Source organism: Pseudophryne corroboree, chromosome 2 (genome assembly GCF_028390025.1).
Source record: "Pseudophryne corroboree isolate aPseCor3 chromosome 2, aPseCor3.hap2, whole genome shotgun sequence".
NCBI lineage: Eukaryota > Metazoa > Chordata > Amphibia > Anura > Myobatrachidae > Pseudophryne > Pseudophryne corroboree.
Window position 1 is genome coordinate 296,599,061 of NC_086445.1, and position 14,742 is coordinate 296,613,802.

The 14,742-nt window shown below is 42.2% G+C and overlaps 1 long non-coding RNA gene across 1 annotated transcript; it reads left to right on the top strand.

Moving 5' to 3' along the window:
• Positions 1-8,183: 8,183 nt before the first annotated feature.
• On the top strand, positions 8,184-8,643 carry LOC135050745 (uncharacterized). The gene is made up of 2 exons (XR_010241783.1): positions 8,184-8,327; positions 8,434-8,643. It is a non-coding gene; the product is annotated as an uncharacterized LOC135050745 (long non-coding RNA).
• Positions 8,644-14,742: the final 6,099 nt, after the last annotated feature.

Sequence of the window (14,742 nt, forward strand, 5' to 3'; positions counted from 1 at the left end):
ATACATGAGATAATATATAAGTAAGCAAGCAAAACAGAATCCCAGACCACTTATTGAAAAAATTCCACATGATAATAAAATAAAAGATACAACAAATCGGAGTTGTGAAAGGGAAGAGGGGGGGTGGTAAGGAACAACTGGGGAAACAAACATAGAGAATATACTCCGGTAAGGAAGTACACTCATATGTTACGCACACAGGCGAGGTGAACTTCCGGGTTTAGATCTTCCCGCGTCAGACTAACACGCGGGCAAGTTGTAACGAACAAAAAACATAACAGGGTAGGTGCTCCTAGCCTCCATAAAAAAAACATAATTATTCATGAATGAGTATATATGAGGGCAGGGCACAGAGCCAAAATAAATCAAGACGCAAAGCAGCAACTAGATGAAATATAAAAGGATCACATGAGCAAACATTGCCAAATGAAACAGGTGAACCCCTATATCATTAAGCATTATTGATATAATACTGTATATGGCCAAGTATGGTCATAGTAACATATATGAGAAACATCTAAAAGGTAGCCAGAAAAAAAAAAAGAAGGAAATAAAGAGCAATTGCAGAAGGACAAATATGTATAACTCTAAACAGGGAGAGTAATTAGATCATGAGTGAGGTCTAAGCCGGTGAAAGAAGACAACCTGGCAATAATAGCAAGAGATTTAAAAAAATATATATTGTTAGCAAGGAGACCGCAAGGTGCTTATATATTGCCGGTTGAAGCTGTAAGTTTGTATACACAGAGGTCACGGCCAGACTGAATGTGAGCATCTCTTCAGGGATAGATAAGACCAAAGAATCACAAACTACAGGTCTCATTAAAGATCAGCTGGGTCCTCAGAGGGGCTGCAATCTGTCTGAGCAATTTTGCACAGGTATCCCTCTGCATCACCTACAGTGGAGAAGTCTTTAAATGCATTGCCCTCAAAGAGATGGAGACGTGCTGGAAACAACAAGGCAAATTTCCTTTTTTCCTTCACCAACTTGGTACGAAGAGGTGCAAAGTCCTTCCTTGCTCTCATTACTTCAGAAGAATAGTCTTGAAAAATAAACAGTTGGGATCCCAACCATTTAAGATCCCTGTTCTGCCGTGATGCTGCCCAGATGGCTTCCTTGTGGACAAAGCTGAGAGTTTTGAAAATGACTATACGGGGTCTGCTGTCCGGGCCTGACTATGGGGGACCCAAGCGGTGCGCTCGTTCTATAACCAAACCCGTACAGTCTTCACCAATATCCAGTAAATCAGGCAGGGTAGATTATTAAAAAAAGTAAACAGCTCAGGGCCTTTGAGTGATTCAGGCAGTCCCACTACACGTAGATTGCATCGTCGTGACCTGTTTTCAAGGGCGTCGACATTTGTAAGTAGTTGGTAGTGGGATTTCTGTAACTGATCATATTGTGTTTTGAGCTCAGTGACCTCTTGGAAAGTTTCTCCAATACGCTGCTCATTATTTACCACTGTTTTAGAAAGTTGCTTCATTTGCGACTTCATATCACGTATGGCTTGTTGCAGTTTGGCTGAATGTGTATCCATAATCGGCCCCATAGCCACTTGTACTGCTTTCACTACATCTGAGTACGTGACAGGGTTATCAGAAGCAGGTACAGGGGTGGCTGGGGTAAGTTGTGAGGGGTGCAGGGCGTGCTGTGAGTGTTTATCAGTGCCAACAGCATGTGCTCCCACCTGAGTTTCAGACGCGGCGGCCATCTTGGATTCCGGCTGCCGGCGTTCAGACTTAGATTTTTGCACTTTGGGGGGCATAGATGCGGATAAAAACTTGTCCATGTGGTGCCCCACACTCTCCCCTTCGGCCAACTGCAAAAACCGCCGCGTTCCACGGCGGAATGGAGGCTCTGTGCGGCCCGATGTTCAGAGGTGCAGGAGAGCTATAGAAAGTTATACCTGCAGCATACAAAAAAAATTTAAAAAAATTTAAGTAGTCATGTTGAACAAGTCAGGTTGGACAGTAAGTCCCACCCCCATCACAAGCAGCTACATCTGTATAACTCACATGGCAAGACTAGGTTAGATTAACATTACACAAACAAGCGTCTCCTCATGCAAGCACCGGAACCGGAAGTCCAACTGTTCAGATTTATTCAAAGAATGAACTAATACCAAGGCATATGCTTCACATTTTAAATCACATTTAAAATGTAATATTTCTAACAATAAAGCATTATAAATATGTAACCCTATTCCACAATTGGCGTGCCTCCACCCAAGCTTATCCCCTAGCTTGCTTGGGAAAGCCTTCCCTTGTTCGGGTATGGGGGTGTCAGTTGATAAAAGTTCTCGTATATCGATAATAGTGATGTAACAATCTCAGATAAATAATATTAAATTCTCACCTTATTTATTGGGTGAATTCATCTGTTTCGGTATCTTTCTCTTTTTTTCAGATTTCTTCAGACAATAACTCCGATACACACTAGTTATACTTTCACAGGTAAGTTATTTATTTATAGTTATATAACTTTCTTTCTTTCTTTTGTTATAATAACATCTGTTTAGTTATGATATGCTCTATACTCCTATAATTTATATAACATTAAATAGAGGTATCTAAGTTTACAATACCCATGCATGCAATACAAAAAATATATAGTTGAAAATGTCACACCAATAAATGATGGTGATCACTATGAAATACTATTCATTTACATTACTTCACTCTTCTTTATCTAGACATTGTTTACCAAGGATACTCAATACATATTCACTGAATGGTTTAAGTTGGTGCACAGTTGGGGCCCGTAATGTTCAATTAGAGTCGGGTATTGGCAGATATTAGAATAGTAATGTCCACTGACGTTCGATCATTCCCTGGGGGACTTAGCTAATAATGTATGACACTCCAACTCACTCCCTTCCTTGGATGAATACTTTTACTACACGTGTATCCGACTGGGGAGGTCCGACTTTGCTCCCCAACGCAGTAAGATGCTTGAATGTTGCAAACCCGGGTTTGGTAATGTTGCCTCTCTCTACGTCAATTGTGTGTCTGGATAGGAGAATAACCTACTCAATCTATATAGTCTTGGTTTAGGTATCCTCTGGGTTATAGCACAGTGTACTGATGGCGATTGTCTATATGAATATCCTATTTCGGAATCGCCTTTCCTGAGCTTATTTGAGTTCGTTTGTGGCAGCTTCCTATATAGTGGTATTTACACCATTAGTCGTCCTTTTTTAATACTACTGGCACCATTTATCATAGTCTATAGGCTGGATATCGGTTTTCCTTTCCACCATAAAAATATACCGAATCCTTTTCTTCTACATATATGGGCTGCAGATCTGACTTATTACTTTGTATACTGGAGGGCTAGATCCACAGTATTCGACGGTAGTCAAATATAAATATGGTCCATTCAGTATCACGGGTGATATCTCTCGATAGGTGCAGTGGTTGTCACCGTGACAGTTACAATGGCCTACTATTGCAAGGACAATATTGCTACACTGATATGGAAATAAGGTACTCTAGCGATCCCAATCTGTAACTAGGTATAGATATATATATAATGGTAACAATTATGTGTAGAATGATACCTCGCAATCAGTTTATCGGTCACTATCCTTTTGTCCCTCTCCTGAATATTTGGGAGTGTGTATAACGGAGGTTATAACAGGCCCTTATTTAATGGTGCAGTGAATTGTTTTACAATCAGCTCATAGTGGATCCTCTGGCATATTTACTTTTTTATTTTCATGCCATGCAATGAATCCTGCAGCAGCTTTTATATTTGGTATATACAGCTCCGCCTCCTGACCAGCCCCTTTGTGCCGTACTAATACACTGGCTCAAGGGTATAGTGGCTGTCACTCACAGTGCTGTCTCCTCCTTCCGGAACGAGATACCGCGCCTCCCCTGTCCTACTGCATCTCCGTCCACAGGGGGCTCTAGTAGCATCTTAGCTCCCGGCTTGTCAGTTCTCCTTTCACCGCTGTTGACTCCACATCGATCGGACTCCGTCTCTGCTGCTCTCCGCCAGGTACCCTCTCTCTCCTTCGTCTCCCCGCAGTTTTCACAAAACCGTCTGCGCCACCAACTGCCGCCTCTCGCCGCGAGGTCCCGTTGTTCCTTCCCTGAGTGTCTCGCTCTGCAGCACGTTCTCCTTTTCCTCCGTGCGCTCGCGGGCAGCAATACATTTTGTGCTCTCCTTCCAAGTCCCCACAACAGTCACAAAATCTCACACATATACTTGTATATAAATATATTATTATTATTACAACCTACCTAACAATACATGCCCTATCATTACAACTTTACATAATATTATACAGGGTTACAAATATATATTCCTTATATTATATTAGAGGAAATGATAATGAAGTATTAGAGAAAATAATATTGAAGTAATTTGTAGACTAAATAGGAGACAATGCACACCAAAAAATTGTACAGCATAGTTTTAAGGGAAAATGTCACCTCTTAAACCACTGTACAGTATGTGCACTATAACTGGGAGATGACCAGCATGGGATCCCAGCACTATAATGGAAACTAGTCCTTGGTCAGAAAAAAAAACAGCTTGCTTTCTCCATAGAGAAATGGACACCTACTGAAAAGCACTAAGGGCTCTTGCTACCCAATGCGTTGTAAGGCTAATGTAATTAACAAGATTGGGACCTTATGAGTATTAATTCTGTCACCCCAGTGATCACAGTATAATGGAAAAGAGTCACTTCTGTTCTCATATCATAAGAGTGAAACAGCACCATGTCTGGAGCGGGACCACAGATCCAGACAGCGGAGTCCATGTGATGGTGCCATCACGTTTAGCAGCAGAGCTGCGCTATGTGATAATACATGCACGCTCTCCAGTCTCAATGAAAAAGATAAAACATACTGGGGTATATTTACTAAGCTCCCGATTTTGACCGAGATGCCGTTTTTTCTTCAAAGTGTCATCTCGGGAATTTACTAAGCAGAAATCACGGCAGTGATGAGGCCATTCGTATTTTTTTGCAAGTCCAAGAATAAAAATACGAATGAATACACCATCGATCAAACGCGGCTGTTTAGATATGAATCTCGGTCATTTACTAACAATTCGTATTTGTAATGTCTACCGTGAAAATGCATTTGCGGCCGTGAAAAAATACAAATCGTAAAAAAGTCCTAAAAAAAACCAGACCTGCTTTTGAGAAGCGTGTTTACATGTGTAGTCAATTATCCATTACTCACACCTGAATGTTTGGCCCTATAAAAGGGTCCCAGGCACAATTGGAAATTCTCTCACTCTGAAATGGCGGCTGTGGTGTGTGCTACAGATTTCCTGGTTGCTGGGGGATACCTGAGACTGGTCCATGAGTCTGGAAGAAATCTGGGCCAGGTAAGTGAACATGGTCAGCAGGTTGTACAGGTGCCGCGGAGGCTGCGCCAGCCACGTTTTTTTAGGGGTCGTTTAAACTTAAACGCATTGTCTGATGATAGGGTCATACAGATGTTTCGCCTAAATAGAAACAACATTTTTCGACTGTATGACCTTGTCAAACTGGGACTAGACCCTGAGACAGCACGCTCTCGCTCTGTCTCAGGCCTGCACAAACTCCTGGCTGTGTTACACTTTATGGCTACTGGGAGCTTCCAGGCTGTGGCAGGCGACGTTATTGGTATCTCACAGCCAACCTTTTCAAAATATTTGAATCAGGTGAGTTGAAAAATACATACACGTCTATGTCTAAGTGTTGCTTCTGTAAGGTCTTATAACACAGTATTGTATTGAATACAGATCATGACACTCACCTTAGATTTATTAATGTCCACTCAGGTTTTGGATGTCTTGGAACCACATATAAATGCCTCTATCTGCTTCTCTACCCAGGAGTCGCAGTGGCATGCTGTCAGGGTAGCTTTCTATGAGCTTGCTCACATGCCCAATGTGCTGGGGGCCATAGATTGCACACACGTTGAGCTGAGACCACCTAGGGGCCGACAATATATATATACTAATCGGCATTCTAGCCAATCAACTAATGTCCAGGTGGTTTGTGATGCAAATCTCAAAATTATGAGTGTGGTTGCAGGTTACCCTGGCGGCTGCCATGACTCCTTCATCCTCAGTCAGTCATCTCTCTTTGATAAATTTGAGGACGGACAAATGCCTGATGGCTGGCTGCTGGGTATGTTCAAAGTGTGTTGTGTGTATGTGTGTTAACTACAAACACCATTTTTTTTTCGGTGTAATTATTCATCAGACACATGTACTAATGTTGCCTATATCTGTATTTCAGGTGATGGGGGTTATGGCTGCTACTCTTGGCTACTGACTCCATTGTCCCAACCTGATTCTCCTGCTGAACACAGTTACAATCATGCACATAAGGCTACGCGGAATGTGATAGAAAGATGTTTTGGGGTGCTGAAATCTAGGTTTCGGTGTCTGGATAAATCTGCAGGCCTTTTGTTGTATAGTCCCTCCAAGGTGACTAGGATTGTGTTCTGCTGCTGTTTTCTACATAATCTGTGTTTGAATCAACATCTGGCACATGATGATGTAGAAAACAGTCAGCAAGCAGAGGAGTTAGAAACATCTGGTGACAGTGTGAGTACAGATGTAGGGAGGCAGGTAAGGCAAGAAGTGATTCTGCGGTATTTTACCGGTAAGTTTTTTTGGGATGTAATTAACCTTGACTATACGCTTTGCAATACATTTTTGTAAGTGTGAATGTGTGTTTTCTTACTTAGTGTTTGTTCTTTATAGTGGTATGTACATTTTAGTTAGTGATTGTTAAAAATACATTGTCATTCATTACCCCAGTAAATAATACACACATAGCGTGTTCTACAATGTTTGACACAGACACCGGAAGTTGTGTGATTTGAATAATCAAAGTTTTATTGTGTTACTAAAATTATATTTTGGTGTTATTTTTTTTTCTTGTGTGTGCTGGGTGCCGTGCTTTGTGCTGGGTCGCTGGCACGTGCTCGGGAGGATCTACGAACAGGGGAGGTTACTGGGGTTTGGCTAGGGGTCGTGGTTCCTGAGCTGGAGCTCACTTGTTGTGCTGCCATCAAAGTGATGCTTTGGCTTAAATTGTGGATGCTGGCATTCAGTTGGTTGTTACTTGCAGTGTGGCTGGCCACAATCCTCGACAATGACTCATTTACCACCTGATTGTGTTGGACCAGTTGGATGAGTGCTTGCTGCTGGCGCTGTTGCTCATCAATGATGCGCATTAAATTAGCCAGCATTTGAGTGTTGTCGGTCCGGATTTGTTCCATAGAAGTGGCAATTCTGCCTACCTGGACAATCAGTCTGCCCGAGTTCCTACTAATGCGCGGCAGATGATGGGGCAGACTGGCAAGGTGTTGGGTGTGGGCGTTCAGGCAGGCAGTGTTTTGGCTCTGTTGGGTTGCCAAACTGGACCAAAAGTCCGCGGACATTTGTTGCTGGGGTGGAGCTTGGAGCAGTTGTGGACTAATGGAGGGTTGGGGGATATCCTGCGGCTGGGTTGCCTGGGTCGGAACAACGGGTGTTAGTTGCAGTGTATAGGTGGCCTGTTGGTCTGGTTCCAGCTGGTCCACGTCGGCCATGAAGGTTGGTTCTGTATGGGGTGGCCAACATGCACTGTTTAGTTTACATTTAATATATTTTGTAGTCCTAAACATTTCAAACTTAATAATACTCCGGACATTTTTATATTTGAGTTGTGTATTTCTAAACGAGTAATCTTTTGTTTATAAAAACATATGTCCCATCACAGGCGTGCACATAGACTGACTGGCGGGTTCCACACCTAACTACCTCCCCTCCACAGCATTATAGTGTTCTCTCACCTCCCCTGTCCAGGATATAGACTGCTCACCTGGATGGTCCAGAGGAGCGGATCAAGTAAGCAGTCTACATCCAGGACAGGGGAGGTGTGTGAACACTATAATGCTGTGGTGGGGAGGTAGTTAGGTGAGTAAGTTGCTCTTCTTTTTCTGTGCACGTGTGTGGACTAAATTTAGTAAGATGGGTGGTCATTTTTAAATGTGATGTTGGCCATAGCAAACAATTAGACTTTGTTAATTGTTGCATTTGCACCTTCAAGAAGTTTATTCGTGAAATCAGATTGGTTGTTATGGCAAACATGTCATCTCAACTACAAATCACATCATAGTAAATGTACTGTGTCTAAATTTTTTTAATGTGTTTAGTGTATGTTTTTACTCACCAGATAACTGAGGTGATCGGGGCTCATCACTTTGGGGACTACCCAATAGTGCCTGTGGTGGCTGGGACAAGACTGCAGAGATGCGCCGCCTGGGTGGGGAAGATGGATCCGCTGATTCCAAATCCACACGGCGCGTCTTACTTGGCCTCCTGGGTAAGTTTACAGAGCCCTGTGATGGGCGCCTTAGAGGGCGGCTTGCAGAAGAAGAACCTATGTGAATAGATAAACATTAATATTTTGTACTTCTATGTGTTTGCAGAATATGTGACTACAGTGAATTCTTACCTGCAATCCCAGCACCCACATCAGTTGGCAGTGGCCTGTCTGGAGCGCTGGTCTGGCGTACTGTTGAAAAATGTAAACAAACATTATGACCATACTTGGAAAACACATTGTTAACTGCAAAACCTTAGTGTACTGTAACCATTTTGTACGTAATGTAAAGTAAACTAATTTCTGCTTAAAATAATCTGGATTACTTAATTTGGCGTGTATTTAAAAATGAACATGGTGTTGCACTAAATAATCCTGAAACATTGATGAATTGTGTGCAATATATTGCAGAGATTGATTAATTGCTAATTGACCCAAACATCATAAAAAAAATTAGATATGCAAAAGAATTCAAAACACACGAACAAATACAAAAAAAATGCAATTAGATACAACAGCTATGGACAAGCAATATCTCAGATTAAGTATTGGAACTACACATACCAGCATGCACTGCACCTTATTTAACATTCACTAATCTAAAAACACAGCCAAGGCATGATGGGAAATGTAGTTTAAAAACACAATTACAGCTTAAGGGTGCACAGGCCTGCACAACATGACCAACACAATGTATGCATACTTAAAAAAACATTTACATTTTGCAGCATGATCAGTTTGGAATGTTTAAAATTCAAATATAAATAAAAAACTCACCATCCTGCCTTGGACGGTCCGAATCCCGGACATGAGTTGCAGACACCACTTCTGCAGGAATCAGTGCCCGCACAGTCTCCTCCCAATCACGATACGTGGCCCGGAAAGGGGGGCCACCCCCGGTTTGGCGGGCTGATTTTGCCTCCTTGGCCATCTTGGCCTTGACACGGCGCTTGATGTCGTAAAACCTTTTGCGACACGTGTCCTCAGTCCGCCTCACCACACCCTCACTATTAACTGCATGGATAACTTTCCCCCACAGGACAGACTTCCTGCGGGAGGACACCTTGGCAGCATCCTGGCCAAACAATTGGCGATGATGCCTCATCAGCTCCCGCACCAACGCCATGTTTTCAGCATAGCTGAACTTTACATTGCGCCCAGTCTTGGTAGTGGTGCGTGGCTGCGGAGCCACAGCACCATCGCTATCACTGGAGGACGCAGCAACAGGCACCCCCTCCTCCTCCTCACTAACCTCCTCCCTCTCACTACCCCCCTCCACCTCACTCACCTCCTCCCTCTCACTAACCTCCTCCACCACACTGACCTCCTCCCTCTCACTAACCTCCTCCACCACACTGACCTCTGAGTCAGACATAACCAGGACAAACTACACAAAACACAGAAAAAAAAAAACCAGAAAACACACTCCTCCACTACCGCTACACACCACACACACTCACTCACTCACAAACAATGACAATAGACTTGAAAAAAAAAACAAGGACAAAAAAATTTACAAACTTTGAAAAAACACCACAACAAGTATGACAAGACTACTTACACACACAGTACAGCACTCAACAATCGCTAAACTCCTCACAAAAACCACCAAAAAATCCACCAAACTCACCAACTCCAAATACACCTTCCTCTCTCCTCTCCACTAGCTAAACCCACGAGGTGCGGTGTGTTTGGGGCGTTTTTATAGTAATGTGCACAGACACTCCTCCATTACGAATACAACCAATCACGGACGAGTGACAAAAACGAAACTTAGGAAAAAAACGCGGCCGTGCACGGACAAACACTGCCGTAACAAACATGTGACGCAGTCGTAAAAAACACGAAAACGCGGCCGCAAAACTACCAAATCGGCCGCATTACACACCAGAAAATCACGAATGACATCGACATCGAAAAACACGAAAATGCAAAATACGACAGCTTAGTAAATTAGTCGTAATAAATTCAAAAAGTTGCAGTTTTACACTTTCGATGTCATTCGTGATTATTCTCCCACCAAATCGGGAGAATTACGAATGTTAGTAAATATACCCCACTGTATCAACATCATGATAAGAAAACACTGGTCATACCTTGGGTAAATAAACATAATTATGCCAGTAGCCATATTGGCAAATTTCTAGAAACCTATTGTCCATCGTTTAAATGGACCCTGATTTGCAGCTTGGTGAAACCAGACTTATGTGGATGTAATCTCAGTGATTATCTGGTTAACACACACATCAGGATTTTACAAAGAACAATGATGGTAATTTTCTGAATCACAAATTGTGCTGTATTTGCTGTACTTGTACAATCTGTCAATATATGATACAAGGCGATTATTTTTACCATCCACATTCGGAAACAAAATATCAGATCAGACATAGACTCACTTGCAAACACCACTTGTGTTGTTTATCAACTTATCTGCCCTTGTGGTTTATCATACAGTACATTGGAAACACTGAAAGACCGTTCAAAGATAGGATGGCTGCTTATCACTGAACTCTGGTAATAGCAATCAGCCCATTGCCAGTTATTTTTTCCAGGTGTAGTATGGTATGCCGGCAGTCGGGCTCCCGGCGACCAGCATACCGGCGCAGGAATCCCGACCGCTGGCATACCGATAGTGGGGCAAGCGCAAATGAGTCCCTTGCGGGCACGGTGGCGTGCTATGCGCGCCACGGTATCTATTCTCCCTCCAGGGGGGTCGTGGACTCCCAAGAGGGAGAAGAAGTGTTGGTATGCTGGCGGTCACGATTCTGGCGCTGGTATGCTGGTCGCCGGGAGCCCGACCACCGACAAAGTGAAGACCACCCATTTTTCCCATACCACTTTCATTCTAGCAACATTAAAATCTGAATTCTAATATTGTTTAGGATTTAAATCTGGTTACTGGTATCATTCAGGGTGCAGGGGTGGGGGGGGGGGGATGCCTTTTTTTCTTGCTTAGAAATACCCCTCCCTTGCAAGCACCTGAGTGTTATCACTAAGCTAATTGAGCATCTACCACTATATATGTCTGTTGTGAGAGGAGGTGCAGGTCCTGATATGCATTTGGAGGAGGTGCAGGTCCTGATATGCCATATGGAGCACTATGGGGTTGCTCCAAGGTAGGTAGCTCTTAGCTTAGATATATTAAGTAAGGAGCCATTATCATGTGACTCCTTGCTGGTTAATTATAAACCCAGGTTGGGATAACGGAGGTGTGGACTGCTGTGCCCCTGGATTGGCTGGGCTGGATGGCTCTAGTGTGGCATACCTTTACATTCTATTAACACTTATCACTTACTAATTTCTACACTAACACTATTTCTTTATTTTAATTACAGCTCATTATTTTTGTATCACTTTCTGTATATAGCTTCGGCTTCCTAACACTAATTTATTAACACTATAATTTTTTTAACTGGTATGCTGTCCTGAGCTTCCTGGCTTATACTAATTTTTTGGGTTGCGCACCCTGCACCTAGATATAATGCTAGGGACCCCCAATATACAGAGAGGACTTGACGCGGCTTGGGGGCTTATTCATACATTTGCGCAAATATATGTAACCAAGGCTTCTGAATTCTAATATTGTGTAGGATTTAAATCTGGTTAATGTTATCATTCAGGGTGCTGGGGGAAACAAAAAAACATTAAAATATTGCAGTATTGACCATATTCCCTTAGGGGAGGCAGTAGAGCTCTGAAACTTCTCCACTATGAGATGTGATGGATACATCACCTGGGCACTTTATTCCCTATGGGCCTTAATAAACATTTGGATTGTAATCATCTATTAAGTTACTGAATTCTGAATCTTTACCTGTCTTAATCTTTTTGCACAGTCATCTTTGTGCTTTCTGATGCTCTTATGTGCTGGCAATGTTTTTAGTTATGTTTTTATTGTTTTTTATTTTTTGTACAACATGTGTGATGTAGGTTCTGTGTCTCACTGCATTTGTTCGCATAAATATAAGTACAGATTGAGTATCCCATATCCAAATATTCCAAAATACGGAATATTCTGAAATACGGACTTTTTTGAGTGAGAGTTAGATAGTGAAACCTTTGTTTTTTGATGGCTCAATGTACACAAACTTTGTTTAATACACAAAGTTATTAAAATTATTGTATTAAATGACCTTCAGGCTGTGTGTATAAGGTGTATATGAAACATAAATTAATTGTGTGAATGTACACACACTTTGTTTAATGCACAAAGTTACAAAAAATATTGGCTAAAATTACCTTCCGGCTATGTGTATAAGGTGTATATGTAACAAAAATGCATTCTGTGCTTAGATTTAGGTCCCATCACCATGATATCTCCTTATGGAATGCAATTATTTCAAAATACGGAAAAATCCGATATCCAAAATACCTCTGGTCCCAAGCATTTTGGATAAGGGATACTCAACCTGTACTATGATTCAGCAGGCCATATCCCATTGTGTTTGTTCACATAAATATAAGTACTGCAACTCCACAGGCCATAGCCCACTGTGTTTGTTCAAAACTCCACATACTGTAAACATAAGTGCTAAGTCTGCAGTGATTTGTCAGTCATTAAAGAAAAAGTTACAAATCAGTGACCAACAAAAAAAACACTAAAGCTCTAACTGTGTGCTTGTAAATACTTGAGGAGAGTCAAGGGGTGTCCACATTAGCTATGTGTGAGTCTGACATTTCTCAGGCTGTCCTTATAGAGAAACCTATTTGTCCACCTTCCACCACCATTTCTGCACCATCTGAACATGTGAGGAGCAGTACAAGTAAATGAGTAATTAGGAATTAATAGAAATTGAGTATGCTATTGTAGAAGTGGAACAGGATGAGGAGGATATTTGTGTATTAATACTATCTGACACTGAGTAGGATGTTGATGTAGTTTGTGAAAGTAAGCCACCAGTGTTAGTAGTTCTTGCCTGTGATAAATAGAAAGACATTGTAATATATGTCCAAAACAGCCATCTCTTGGGTGTGGGATTATATTTACCCAAATAATGACAACATTTGTGAAGGCAGTAGAGGTAGGGACATTAACCATCCAGACACCTTCTCCATGTTGTCATTTGCGGTGAGTTCATGAAATTTCTTTTACATAATTATAATAGTTTGTAAATAATAACAAGCAGTCCAGTATCAGCTGCCAGTAGTTTGGACCAACACAGCATCATCATCATCAACCTCGTCATTAGTGATCAGAGGTAGTCCTTCCACAAAAATTGTTTTGTGGGGGCCCAAACAAACCAAGCACTTCAGCAACAAGAGGCAGTACCTGTCGCTGAAGTGCTTGATTTGTTAAAATGTGCACTTACTTTTTAATATCCATCATAAGGGTGGGTGGAGGGCTGGATCCCATTATGTTTAGCCTGAGCAGCCATGTGGGGTGCCACCCTGAATGGGTGCATTGATCATTTTCCAACCAAATTGCCTACTCAGACTCTGGGTCCTCCCTCTGCCTGGTTTCCATAGCTGCCCATCCTGCCTACTACCCTCTGATACCCACCCACACTACTACTAAGAGTCTGAGACACTCAGTGACAAACTGACAGTGGCCAGCCTAAGATCCAATCATATAATGCTGTGTATGGGCTGACACCATCCCTGCTCATGCACAGTGTCAGTGAGAAATCCATATCACTGATCCCTGTAGAGTCACAAGCCAGGGCACAGTCATCGGACAGTCTGATGATGCTGGCTATGGGCAGTTGGGCTGTGGCTGAGCTGCGATGCAGACCCAGGACCTGGACTCAGATCAGTGTTGTGCAGGAGTCGGGACAGGATCTGTCATGCAGTGTGGTGGTGAGTGACCTGAAGACAGCAGTAACGGTGGTCTCTGTCTATTATTCATGAGTGACATGTGGTGGATGTGAATGACTTTTTGTCACTGGCTGCACTGCACACAGTTGTGCTCTCTCTGACAGAACTGGCTAGAACATTTTATTAATTTTAATTCATTTTTTAACATCACAGTGGGTCAGTGTCATGTCTCTGTGCAACTTTCATATGCTGGCTGTACAGTGTAGCAGAAGGAGCTGGCCATTAAAAGATAATTAGTCTTGTCTGCATTCTGTTAAATATTGGTGAAATAGTGTGGAAATCCATAGCTAGATATTGCATTATTAGTATATGTATTTGTTTCTGTTATACTTTGTATTAGAATAAAAATAATGTGTGTGTGTGTGTGTGTGTGTGTGTGTGTGTGTGTGTGTGTGTGTGTGTGTGTGTGTGTGTGTGTGTGTGTGTGTGTTTATGTGGCTCATGTTCAGGGGCATTGTGTATAAGGGGAACTATTGTGTGTTTTAACGTGTATAAGGGGTACTACTGTATGAAGTAACGTGAAAAAGTGAAACTAATGTGTTTAGTAACGTGGATAAGGGACACTACTATATTGTGTAATATGAATCAGGGGCAATAC